The following is a 13,342-nucleotide window of genomic DNA, read 5'->3' on the forward strand; positions in this document are numbered from 1 at the left end:
TATATCGTCGGCTATATGCATGCAATGCAACATCCATTAGATTAATCCTAGCAGGTGAGAATTAGACTAAGTCGGTTGACACGTAATTAGCATACAATTAATGTCAAAGTAGGAGTTAATGTTGATTACATGTGAAACATACAAACAATAAAAGAAATACAATAATGAAAAATACAATAATGAAAATTACAATAATTACATTGGATGGGCGATTTATGTCGAAAATACCTTTAAAACGGATGATTTGATAAAAGAAATAAAAGAATAAAAACAAAATAAAATAAACTAACGAACAGGAATTAGGTGATAATACGATTATTAGTTAATTAATACGTAGCCTAATTAATTACGTCAAGGCAGAAAAGGAGTTCGGAGGCAGAACTCATCCTGGAACAGGCGCAGCAGAGACTGCGCCCTCTGGAAGAGGCGCAGCAGCTGCTGCGTCTGTTCCAAGGGTGAGTTCTGGCTGTGAAGCCGGAACTGCAAATCGTTAATGTCGATTGGTGATTTAATGGATCGATTGATATAATTACTCGGATGAAAGTGATTTAACAGGTTATTTAGCATATGAATTAGTCATAAAAACAGTAGAACATGAATGAGACGGATGCAAACGGATTAATTACATGAAGGGGCGATGTTAATGAATGATTAATTAGCGACATCGGTGAATAGAACAAACTAAACATGATGAATTAATGACAAATTAATGACGAACACGTGAAGGAACAGATGAAAACTATGTCAATGACGAATTCCAGAAACTCAATATGAACAAATTGAATCTCTAAAATCCGGGTTTGAATTTAGTGACGAAAACCCGCAAATATGAATTATTTGGGATTTAAGTCGGATTTGAAACATGTTAAAGATGATGATTAATATGATATAATATACATATGAATTATTGATGATGATTATGACGAAGAATTAAAGAAACAAAACAAATAAAAGCAAGACGAAATTTACAGAGGACGAAGAAGAAGAAAAGAAGCAGGAATTGCGGCAGCCTCACGAAGAGGCGCAGCAGGAACTGCGCTCCTTCGAAGAGGCGCAGCAGTTGCTGCGTCTTTTCTCGACGTCTGTCTACTGGAAATCCGTAAAAAAGAGGTTTGAAAGACGGTTTTAGAAATCGATTTTAACGGTGCTTTCGACATAAACCTTACAATGGATGATACGAAAAATAAAATACAATAAATAAATAAGGATTATACACCCTCAGACTTACATGTTGACGGAACGAGATGAACTAAGATATCGACTAGTGAATGCTCGACGCGAATGCAAGGAAAGAGTGCCCTCGTAAGAGGAAAACGATTGAAACAAATTGATTAATTAGATTGATTGAGTGTAGTTGGTCAAATTGGTCGGTCATGCAACGGAGAGGCTGGTACCCGGAAAGATCCGAGCTTACGTGGTCGGAAGTCCAAGCACGTAGGCGCCAATTAGTAAGAACGAAGTCTAGAATGCAAAGGGAGAAGAGAAGGGCGGACACTCGCGTGAGAAATATGAGGAACGAAAGCTCCTATTTATACTAATCACGTGAAGGAATAGGGTTTCGGAGACTCTTTGGAAGTGAATCTCGGAAAGATATGAAAAAGATACGTAAATCATGCAAAGAAGGGCCTGGGAAGAGGCGCAGCAGCCACTGCGTCCCTTGGAAGAGGCGCAGCACCTGCTGCGTCTGTTCCCAGGAGGTTTCCTCCTGCTGAAGAAAGATTTCCGCGTTTGAGTTATGGTAGGACGGAAATAATTCGATTATCTCCTAAATATTGCGGGATATTATTTGCCAAAAGATAAAATTTGTAAGATATGGAATAGAAATATCCGGAACATTCCAGAACATTCTGACTCGGGATTTAACAGTTATCAGAAAATGGAGACGGTTTTTGACCCGGACTCCGAATGTACTCTAATTACTGCCAAAACGACCGTATCAGGACGTAGATGACAACTAAGAGGTTGACATTAATATTTGAGCAAACACTTGACGATAATCTTACGAACTGTCACAAATCGTTCCGCGAATCAAACATGCGGCCCAATCATCACCGGGTGGTTTGCGGGAGGTGCAGAAACGAGGTGTCTACACACTCGCATATTCATGGGTAAAATAAGGAAATCCTTCCTATTACCTTATTCTGAATAAGGAAAGTCCAATCTTATGCCAAATTAGGAATACTTGATGAGAAAGCAAAGAACCCTAGGAGGAAGAGCATCACTACATAAGGGACATAAATGCAAGACCTAGAGATCATCTAAGAATACAGAGAAGAACCCTAGCTTCCACAATATAGCAATATTGTCCACATTGTATTCTCCACCGAATTATAGTACAAATATTGGTGGGATTCTGTCTTCCCCCGCGGTTGTTTCCCATATCGGGTTTTCCGCGTAACCAAAATTGCTTGTGTCCTTTATTTTTGTTTACATACAATTCAAACATACATACAAAATACAATCAACAACAAATCGTAATATTGATTAGGCACTAAGATCACTTTAACCCTAAATTGGTAGAAATTTACCAAAACAACCAGGATTCTTGCAAAGGAGAGCCTAGCCTTGCAAGTAGTGTGGAGGTCCGCAAATAATGGCTTTCAAATCTTGTTTGTCGTCCTACTAAGTATGGAATCAATCCAAATCCGGGAATAATATCTAGGTGGGAATAATGGCAACACTTTCCATGATACAGGAAAAGTATGGAGTCCATTGTTTGAGGATCAGTGAGTTGGCCCCAATTTTCCAAGGCTCGTCCCTTAAAACTGCATTCATAGCCTCTTCAGACTCAAACTTGAAACTAAGTCATCCCTTCCTAAAGTATTGTACCAAGGGAAGGGCCCAGTTCCAGTGTTTTTGAACAAATTCCCAAACAATTTTGAAGGAGGGTTTTGCACCAAGAATGTTTCCCATTAGGGTAAATTTCCACTTAACAATCTCCTCTTGGATTTCTTCCATATGAATATCAATTTCAGTAGAAATGGCACTAGTTTCATTAAAGTACAAATCCATGCCCTTGTGTTTACTCTTAGTCACTTCTTCCTAATTTCTACCCCTATTGTTTCTAGGGTTAGAGTTAGGGATAGCAGTAATAGGAGGCACAATAGTACTAGCAACAGTATTATCCATCAAATCAATACTCAAAGAAGTAGAAACAGCAGGAATAGCATGAACAGTAGAAGAAATAATAGGTTCAACAATGGCGTCCCCTATTTTATGCGAATTAGATGAATTTAGCCCATTTTGTATAACACCGGAATTAGGTGAGATTATCATAGAATTAGGTGATACAAGATTTGTGGAAGCCATAGAAGTAGGTAAAGTACGAATAATTTCATCATTAACCGTCCTAGATCTACGAAGACTAGAACGACCCACGGAGAAATTTGCACGAGAAAGAGAGAAATCGGTACCAATAGAGTCGAGATCATGTAAGGAATCTGCAGAAAGACGCGATTTAGGTGGGCGACCCCTCCCTTGAGCCATGGTGAAAAAGCAGCGTAACAATGGCGTCCACTTCGTCTTGAGAGGAAAATCTCTCTAACCGACTAGAGAGAGAAAGTCTTTATTATTAGGGTTATTTTATGGGAATAATCCAAACTATTAGGCATATTCTCATAGTAATCCAAACTTTAATTTAACTCAAAATAATCCATATTATTGTCCTCCTTTACTCTTATTGCACCCAGCTCATTTTTAACCTACAAAATCAAGTAAGCCAGCCGGTGACCCCAATTTTTTTTTTTTTAAATCTCCTTCCGTCATCATCAACAATCCTCATCACCGATCAAGTACCAGAAATCGGGTTTATCAAGACCTAAGTTTATTATTGAAGATCTGGGTTTATTATTGATCCTAAAACCTTAAATTTAGTCTCCAATCCCTTATTTCTCCTGAGAATTACCAAACCAATCAGCATCAACATTACCTAAATTAACCCATGAACCATCGTTTTCACTATGCCCAACACCATCTTTATCTTCTTATTGCTACTCTTAACCTCATCCTGAGAAACACAATGAACAGAATATCTTCTACATCGAGGGCGGCGGTCATCAAAACTCAAAACTCGAGCTCGAAGCAACAACAATGGCCATTTCTTTTACTTGAAGTTGAATTGAAGTTGGTATAACCATGTTGTTTATCCTCCTGATGTTATTAGTAAACTCATCTCTTAAACACAAAACTAAAAACTATCCAATTCACATAACAAAAAAGTCAGAAATACCTAGAAATTAAAATTGAAAGAAATGTTAAAAGATTGTTCCTTATTTAATTTTAAATCGAATTGTTTTAAAGGGTTAAGATGCTTGTTCGTAATCGCCCATTCCTGCACAGACCTCAAAAGTTTTCTCCACTTGCAACATGTTATGGCGTATGACACATCGTAATCAAATTGTTTTAAAGGGTGTTTGATATTGGTATGTTTTGATCTCTTTTGATTGAGATGGTAGTTGCCCATTTTGGTTTTGATAATTTTGTGAGATGTGTTTGCGTTAGATTTCAGTCTTTGTTTACTGAGCTCTTGAATTAGTGTGTTGACAGGATTTGAGGGAAATGTGCTTTCGTTGGTGACTGAGATTTTGGGTGTTCTTTTTAGTGTTGATGATGATATGATATTGTCTTCTGGGTTTGTGGTTAATTTTAGTTTCTAAAGTTTAATGAATTGATGTTTCGAAAGTATGCTTGTCAACTGGAATTTTTTTTAACAAGTTTGACCTGACAAACAAGAAGCCGGTTACCCGGTTCATTGTGAGAAAAATTAGTGTATAGTTCACATTATTCCGAGTTAAAGTATAGTTTGGATTAATACGAGAAGACGAGGTATACCTTGGATTATTCCCATAAAATAACCCTTTATTATTATTATTATTATTATTATTATTATTATTATTATTATTATTGTAATTATTATTTTTTTATTTTTTTTATTTTTTTTTATTTTTATAAAAGGATGCGCGCAGCTTTCATAGATAGAAAAATAAAAGTTTACATGAAATTGGTGGGGAGCCGAGAAACAATCTGGGCCCCCACCCCCTTACCAATAGCAAAGCTAAGTCTAGTAAAATTATAAGCGGCAACCCGAGCCCCCGCATTCTGTGATACCGAGAATTTCTGGATCCGCTTGAGCAAGGCAACAGCATCCGAACCCAGCTCTCCAAACGAAGAGAAAGAGAAGGGAAGGAAACCATAACCAGCTGCAGTGCATAAATCCCCATACTTAGCACACTTACGCTGAGTAGCATCAGCGACAACCCGCTCGGGCACAAAATCGGTCATCCCAGTCTGAGTCAAGGGAGAAGACCCTGTCAAATCGACACACACATCACGCCCTCTGTCCCAGGAATAAAGCAGCAAATCCACAGGACGAAGAGAGCCACCATGTCCGTCAACCAAACCGATATCAACCTCCTTACCCGTAGAAATACCAAACCTATAGCAGATGTCGAATAAATTGTCACGAACGAGGTTATGCCGATGCTTAACACCCACAGTACCAGTATAAGAAACCGCGTGGTCCCCATAAACATCATCAGCAAAAACCCGAGAGCAAGCAGGACAAGGCCTAGATACCGTGAATAACGGAACACCCAGTCGATATCCAAGCACACTACGGTAAGTCCTCCCGTTCATAGTCTAACCCAACCCAGAGATAGGAACCGCATGCAACCAATCAGAGGAGTGGGCACCCTGTTGAGACTTCCACACCGCCAGCTGACGCGGTGTCAAAGAGAAAATAAATTCTGAAGCAGCAGCAACCGTCGCGAAATATATATCTGCCAATTTCTTCATAAGTTTAGGGGCAGCGATCTCACTAGGATCATGTAAGAAAGCAGAACCTGTAGTCTCAGAAAACACCCGCAAGGCATCGTCAAAAGTAGGACCAGCATCTATAATACCAGAAGGCCGTAGGAGCTTAGCCTGCAAATCTGCAGACTACAAACGGGACGCCAGAAAAGCATAATGTAAAACATCTCCTGCCGCATAAACACCAAGCCCACCAAGATGAAAAGAGAAAGTAGCAAGGCGCCACTGACAATCCCCAAAACCAGGTCCAAACGCGGTGACAATACGTTCCAAGCTAGAACGAAGGGCGGCATCGAAAGGAAGATGGACCGAACCAAAAACACAAGAGGAGCAAGTACGAAGAGAGAAATCGAGCTTAGAAATACCAGCACAAGCTCTAAGCAGAAGCAACTCACATTGCGGGTCCACAATCCTCGCGACCAAGTCCATAAGCTCAATGGTCTTAGTCACTCTCTTCGCCATAAGCTCACTGCTAAAAATAGGACAAGTACTGACAGGTCCACCCAAAACACAGACACCACGCAAGGGCCGAGCAATAGAAGGAGGGAAGATACCGGGAAGCCGACTCTGAGGATCCTCAATAGGCCAAAAGACCTATGTCTTAGCGACATTAAGATGGAGTCCAAAACGAGGGCCATCCTCCATAATCAAATCCAAAACCCTCCCCACCTCCAAAGTGTCCCCAACAATGGTGCCATCATCCAAGTACCATGCCTGCATAGTAAGGTCAAAAGAGTCCCGAATTTTGCACACTAAGGGATGCAAAACCAAAGCGAAAAGGAGGGCCCAAAGGATCACCCTTTTGGACACCCTGACAAGACCACAAGCAATGCTCCCCATAATAAAGACGGGCCGGGCCAGAGTAACAAAACTCCACCTAATGGGAAAGAACCGGGCAACGGCGGCGGACTTTCTGAAGCATGGTCGCACGATCAACAAGGTTGAAAGCATTCTGGAAATCAACCAGCAACATAGAAAGTCCCATATCAGCACCACAGGCCTCAATGAGCCGATTTAAGTCATGCAAGATAGCCTCTCCTCCACCGGACACCCCAACCCCAAACTGAAGACCAGCAAAATAAGAAGACTAAGAAAAACCAACCAAAAAATCACCAACCTTAGAGACAAGACGTCTCCAGACAGTGTCAACAGCAATAGGACGAACACCACCACCTGGTTTAACAAGCGGCGTGAGAGGGGCGCTGGCAATATACTAACCAAGAGCTAGAGGACACCGGCCCTCAAGAAAAAGATTAACCACCCTATAGTAATATAAGCGATCAAATCATCAGAGATAGCCACAGCAACGCCACTCAAACAGTCCATAAGGTGCTGGGCACGAAACCCATCCCTCCCACAAGAAGTGCCACGTGGGAAACTCCGAATCATATCCAAAACCACTGCCGAAGAGGCAACAAAAGGATGATGATCCATAGGCAAAGGAGGCAATGAAGCAGGTGGGGCGACAAGGTGCTTCTCTCGCAAAGCCACAAGAGTAGCATCAGAGTAAGGGGCAATACCTGATGAAGAAAGCACCCGCACAGCAGCAGTATAATGACCATCATAAATCTTCCTCCCACACTGCCGAAGGTTAAGCTCACTCAAATCAAGATCCTCCTTCACAAGAAAGGAAGGGGGAACTTCATCCAAAGTCGCCCGTAAGAGCTGCAAACTGCCACCAGGCACACCCCAAGCAAGAATAGCACTGGCAATACTCTCCTCCTGGCGCTGACGTCTGATAGCGGTCCTACACTCAAGATTACTCCTCGGGGAAAAGGTCTTAAGTATACAAAGGGGCAACACAATCAAATGAATCCAACAGAAGAGGTCACCAGGAGAGCCACCCACATCATCCAAAGCCCCTTTTAAAACCCGAGCAAACCCAAGGCGACACTTAGGAGGGATAGATTTCACAGTGCGTAACCATAAAGAAAGCAAACGATCAAGCAAAGAGACGGTCCAACCAACCGGCTCAACCCCAACATCAGACGAGAAAACCGACGGAGACGGAACAGTAGGTCGGGGAATACTAGAAATAAAAAAAATGGACATGGCCATCATCACAAATCGGAGACGCCACAATGTCATCCCGACTATGCCGCCACCTCTTAGGTAAGGTATGGGTTCTAAGGCACACCCCACACAACCAAACCCCCATCCGCTGCAAATTAATCTCAACCCACATCATCATCATCATCATCATTTAATTTTTGGCTTATTTAATGGGAATACTCTGAACTATGGTGGTACTTCTCAAAATACTCTTAACTTTGTTTTTACTACCAATATACCCTACTATTATCCACCTTCCCTTTTAATAGAACAAAGCGTCTTGCTTGTGACTGGCTAATCCCGTCACAAGCTGAAGACCTCTCACAAAAAGGGAGAGGGGACAAGGTAGGGCACCCCCCATGTGCTTTCCCACTCACCTCTCATGGGTATTTTGTGAGAGAAAATGGTATCCGTCACAAGCTTGTGACGGATATCGCCGTCTTCAATGAGATTTTGTGTTAATAGAATTGGTGTATTGTTAACTTGTTGTATCTGGTTATTTTAGCATGGGCCCATTAATTTTTTTTAATACTCCATCTTTCTCTTTCTCCCCTGCTACTTTATATTCGTCTTCTGTAAAATTAAGTTCTTCAAATTTTCTCTCTCTCCTTCGTTCCAATATTTCAACTTCTTCCTTTATGACCTGTAAGTTCAATATTTCAGCAAAGTCAATTTTCATACTTGCTTCCTTTTTATGAGCTGTTGTCGTCTTTGCTTCCCTGACCCTGCAATCTACTCTCTATACCAGGAAGGTGATGAAGAGGACTCGGGCCAAGAGCTTGGCTACCAACTCCAAAAATAAGGAGTTGACTGCCACATGTGCTGACTTGCACCAGTAACGAGATGATCTCAGGGCGCAGGTGATTAGTTTGAAAGTGGAGTTGGCTGACGCCAAGAAGCAGCGGAAGGAAGACGCAGAGCAGCTGGCTCTCAATCAGGAGGTATTTAGGGAGTTCATTGATGGCTTTTCTCGGGCTGGAGCAAGGATCAAGGACTTGGTTGAACTGGCTACCAACATTGTTGCCCATGCTACCTAGCAGGGCAAAGTCAATGGAACGCGAGCAGCGATAGAGGGGTCCCTCACTATCCGATACCCTAGAAGCATAAGAGAGGCAGCTGAAAACCCTTTTCCTTGTTGCCCCTGACCTCAGTCTTTAGATGCCTGAGGCTGGTGAAGTCAACTCTCTAGTGAGGGCTGAATAAGTTGCGATGGAGGAGACTGGCTATGTGCATTATACTGCTACTGAGGAGGTCCCTGCTAAGGAAGTTGCTAGATCAGGTCCTATTCCCGAAAAAAAGAGTCAGCTACAGTTGGGGAGGGGACAGCTGAAGCTGAGAGGATAATCGTGGACTAAGCCTCTATTTATTTTTCTTTTTATTAGCATATGTTTTTGGGGACCTGGCTCTATGTGGCGCGGGTTTTGTAAAAAATTTAAGACACTGTTTCGTGGTTCCTGGCAAAGGATACATGTTCTTCAAGGTGACATGGTTCAACTCTCTATAGTCGATGCGTAGCCTTATACTTCTGTCTTTCTTTTTCACAAAAAAAACTGGTGCACCCCAAGGTGATACACTAGGTCGTATGTACCCCTTATCTAACAACTCATCCAGCTGCTTCTTCAACTCTTCTAACTCTTTAGGTCCCATCCGGTACGGTGCTTTAGAAATAGGTCATGTCCCCGGTTTGAGCTCAACACTGAAGTCGATGTCCCTCTTAGGAGGTAACCCCGGTATCTCATCTGGAAAAACATCATCAAACTCCCCAACAACTGGTATGTCAGCTGCTGACGGCTCCTCCACACGCATATCCCTCACATGGCAAAGGATTAAAGGACACTTATTCCTCAAATATGACTTTAATGTCATTACCGCGATCAACTTCACCTTAGGTTTTACTATGAACCCTCTATATGATACCTTGACTCCCTTAGGTCCCTTTAAAGACACCCTCTTTTGGCGATAATCAATCTTAGCATCATACTTGCCCAGCCAGTCCATCCCGACAAATAACCTCAAACACATCCATAGGAAACTCTAACAAGTTGACCGGTAAGTCTACTTCCCCCACCACCATGGACACATCCCTATACAACTTAGAACATGACATTGACTCCCCCGAAGGTATAAACACATTATCTTTAACCAGTTTATATTCTCCCAAACCCATAGTTATGGCATGACTCCTAGACACAAAAGAGTGGGTTGCCACCGAATCAAACAGAACAAAAGATGGCGTGTTATGAACAAGAAAAGTATTGGTATCAACGTGAGCATCATTCTCTACTTCCTGTTTGCCCATCATAAAGAGTTTCCCACTGCTTTTCTGACCTCCACCCTCAACCATGGTAGCCAAAGTAGTCGGCTTGGCTGCCGAGTTCTGCGCCGCACTGTTGTTCGAACGCTGATAGGATCCTTCATTATTACGGTTGTAGCCGCCATTGTTGTTTTTCTGCCCTCCGCGATTACCCCACGACCCAGCTGGCCTGTTACTAGCAAAGCGCTGGCTTGGAGCATGTGAAAAGTTTCCCTGATATGTCCCTGGAAAACCCCCTCCACCTCTAGCACTGGTACACTCATGCCTCTTATGACCCACTCCACCACAGTTGAAACAGGTAAGGTTGGAGTTATCACTAGTACTCTGGCCGCCTCCTCGTCCCCAAGCTCGAGATCCCCTTGTATAACTAGATCCGCCAGAAAAGGTTCTAGCATGATTGTGGTTGCCCTTCCTGTGACCCGACTAGTTGCCACCTTCACTCTCAGCCTTTCTTTTCTCAGCATTCCTTTCCTTAGCCTCCTTGGCTAAATCCACCAGCCTCTCAGCGTGCCCTGCTCTTGCATATACCTATTTCAGATCTGTGAGTACCCCAGCTGGTAGTATATCCATGATCTTCGGTGCCAACCCCTTCTCAAAGCGAAGATCCAAACTCTGTTGACCCATCTGCATATCCTCCGCGTACCGTGACAACTCTTAAACCAATGATAGTGCTCCATGACGGTCATGTTATCAACCATGGAGAAGGAATCGGACTCAGCTCTTAGCTTGTGGCGAATGTGCTCCAACACGAAGTGTTCTCTCATAGCACTCTTGAACCCTGTCCAAGGAATAGCATCTTGTCCCCGTTCCCTATAGTAAACCCGAGCTTCCTCCCACTACTACAAATCCAGGCAACTACAACGCCCCTTTAACAACGATTATTCACGAAAATCACAATAGACGTTGTAGAATGTATGGCGCGAATTTTACTAAAATAAATTACAACGGGTATGGTTATAAAAACCGTTGTTATTAGTTTTAACAACGGGTCACACATGCACAACCGTTGTTAATAATTTGGCGCAAAATTGGCGCAAAGTTAGTGAAAAGTAATAACAACGGTTATTTTTGAAACCCGTTGTTAAAACTTATTTAACAACGGGTGTTTTTTACAACCGTTGTTAAAACATATTTCACAACGGTTGTTGTTTAATAACCGTTGTCAATACCTTCCATACTATAAACCACACAAACAGAAGTCTGCTGCAGCCACAAAACACAACCTTTATTAATACACAAACACAAACACAGCAGACAAACAAAAACAAAACACATACACACTCTCTTTCTCTCTTTCTCTCTTTCTCTCTTTCTCTCTTTCTCATCGTCGCTTTATCTTCTCGCCGTCACCGTGATTTCATCGTCTATTACGTTCGTATTTATCGGTAAATCTCGCCGTCATTATTAGTTTCATCGTCATTATTTTCTTTTTCTATTTATTTCTTTTGCATGTATGTGTTTGTATCGACCATTATGTTATTTGTTTAAGTATTGTTCGCATAATTAGTTAGTAAAACAATGAAGAAGCAAGATGAAGAAGTAAGATAAACATAATTAATATATATATATATATATATTAATTTATAAATACATAAATTAAAAAAAAAATTACATATGTAAAAATGCAATTCTTATATTTTCATAGAGGATCTTATTCTTCTCTATCGTATCCGTCCTCTCCTCCTTGGCTATTTGGAGGTTCCGTTCAGCATTGCTATATCGTCATATAGCCGCAATCACGCTCCGTCAAACCATCTTCTTTGGCGTGCTTCAGTGCGGATCGAGCATCCGCAAGGTAGCTCCTGAAACTTTCCTCAATATGGAGGAACCGGCGGATGAAGTTGTTGTTGTTCTCGATCATGGTAAGAGTCTTAAGGATGAAATCATTCATTTTGTTGGAGTTTTTTGAGTTTGTTTTGAAAGATTAAGTAGAGTTTGTTTTAGCAGTTAGGGTTTGGAGATGAATATATTGAGATAATGGAAATGTTAGTTGAGATATGCAATGTATTTATACTAAGCAATGTGTGGGTTGAGTTGCTTTTTAATTAATATATATGTTAGGAAGTTGTGCCATAATCATCATCATATCTCTCAATAATGCTGCTTCAAATCTTATTACTAACCCTTCTCATTCCATATTATCCGTTCATATGTACAGTGATGTCAGTAATAATGCATGCATCGGAATTCTAACAGTAGTAATTATGCATGCATCTAGTAATATTTAATTTATTATTTTTTTATTTTTTAAGAACAAACAACAACGGTTATTTTAAAACAACCCGTTGTCTTTAGTTATAACAACGGTTTTGTATATTAAAACCCGTTGTTATAACTTTCCCCCCAAAATTGAGTCACACTTTCCACAACGGGTTTTTATACATAAAACCGTTGTTAATAGTTTTAACAACGGTTTCCTTAAGAAAACTAACCGTTGTTAAAACCTTCTACAACGGACGCTTTAACAACGTCCGCTTTTTTATATAACAACGGTTTTTGACCGTTGTTATAGCCTGTATCTGTAGTAGTGTCCCTCACATTCTACCACCATACTCCAGCCTCGTCCCTATGGTAGAACACAGCCTGTTCCACCATCATATCCGCCGGACACTTCTCAACCTCTAGAAAACTCTCCATCTCATGGTGCCAATTATCAAGCAGCTTGGCTCACCGGTGCCCTCATAAGTAGAGGGGTGCAAGCGAGAAATAGTGGTGCTCAGCTGAGATGCATCCATAGGTTTCTCACCTCCCTTACCCACGTTCTTTAGTGCCTCCATGAGCGCATCTTGCTGCTCAATTATTCTGGCGATCTCATCAAGACTCATCTCAGTAGCTTGGATGTATGCAGCTGGCCTCTTTGACGGCATTTTGAGCTGATATAACCAAGAAAATGTAAGCACATAGCCTACGGCTCAAAATAAACAAAGCATCCGCCGATTAATGTGAAATACTCGGTCGAGTAAGGACTACTCTGTCGAGTATCGAAACCACTCGGCCGAGTATCCTACTCCAGTAGCTGACCTCCAAAACACATAAAACATACTCGGTCGAGTACACAAGGTACTCGGTCGAGTATGCCTCACTCGGTCGAGTGCCCCTCTTACTCGGCCGAGTGATCACAACCAGAAGCTACTGTTTAAAACTCACGAACCAACACTTGGTCGAGTG

Source organism: Silene latifolia, chromosome Y, assembly GCF_048544455.1.
Source record: "Silene latifolia isolate original U9 population chromosome Y, ASM4854445v1, whole genome shotgun sequence".
NCBI lineage: Eukaryota > Viridiplantae > Streptophyta > Magnoliopsida > Caryophyllales > Caryophyllaceae > Silene > Silene latifolia.